The following is a 1,270-nucleotide window of genomic DNA, read 5'->3' as shown; positions in this document are numbered from 1 at the left end:
GTAAAAATTTTCGTTCACCACGTCTTTCGTTAGATCACTCCACCAGCATGCACTGCTGGCGGAGGGCAGTTGCCTGCAGGACACCTTGTTTCGCTCTAGGCCGGATGGCCGGAGGCAAGGAGAGAGTGACAGAGCCCGCATGTTTGCTGAACACATGATGAAGGGAAGAGTACACGATGCACTGCGCTCATTGGATAGCGGGAATGATGACAGTGGAGTGCTCAAAATAGACGACATGGTCGCTCTAAAGGCCAGCACCCGAAGCTCTGTCAGGGACCTTCTTCAGGAGAAGCACCCAAAGAGGCTGGCTGCCAGCCCGGGAGTCTTGATGAGTGGACAGCCCCCAAGGATGGTGGATGGCATTCGAGTTGACCCGTTGACCCCGGATCCCCTCAAGCCCAAAGCCGAGCACACGGAGGGCTCCGCTGGCCCTTCCGGTCTGGATGCTGTTGCCTGGCGCCGCATGTGTTTGGCGTTCAAAGGCGCCTCAAAACGCCTGTGCGAGGCAATGGCTGATTGCGCCCGCTTGCTTGGGACCCGTGTCATACCATCGGAGGGACTCATTCCATTTCTTGCTGGTCGGCTTATTGCACTGGACAAGAAGCTTGAGGTCCGCCCAATCGGGGTTGGCCAGGTGCTGAGGCGCACTGTTGCTAAGGCGGCACTTCGTGTCGCAGCCCCGGATATTGAGAAAGCCTGCAGATGTATCCAGAAGTGTGCGGGGAAACTAGCTGGGATAAAGGCGGCGGTGCATGTGGTGCACCAGATTTATAATGACGAGGAGCCAGATGGAGTGCTTTTTGTTGATGCTCGCAATGCATTTAACAGCTTGAACAGAGAAGCGGCACCACACAATGTCCAGCGGCTATGTCCTGCTCTCTCCAATGTCATCATGAACTCGTATGAAACGGCTGCACATATTATTTGTTGCAGGTGGTTGGTTGGTTGGTTGGTTTTTATTCCACTTCGCACATTCGAACGGGATGACGACCCAATAAAATGACGGCGAAGGCTTAGCCTAGAAGTGGCTATGGAAGAACATAGTAAGAGAATAGGATATACTTATAACTGCGAGTAAACGGGGGGAGAGAGAGAGAGAATACGATGTATCTGTGATACTACGTGAGGATTGCTGACTGCACGGGGAGGGAGAGCAGAGCGATCAGCAGCAACTCGAACTACTCCCTACAGGCGTATGGTACACATGCATGCTTAAACTCAGGTAGCCGGGTAATTGTGCGGACCTCACCAGGGAGAGCGTTCCACAGCA

This window comes from Sycon ciliatum, chromosome 6 (genome assembly GCF_964019385.1).
Source record: "Sycon ciliatum chromosome 6, ocSycCili1.1, whole genome shotgun sequence".
In the NCBI taxonomy this organism is placed as follows: Eukaryota; Metazoa; Porifera; class Calcarea; order Leucosolenida; family Sycettidae; genus Sycon; species Sycon ciliatum.
Note: the sequence above shows the minus strand (reverse complement) of the source record.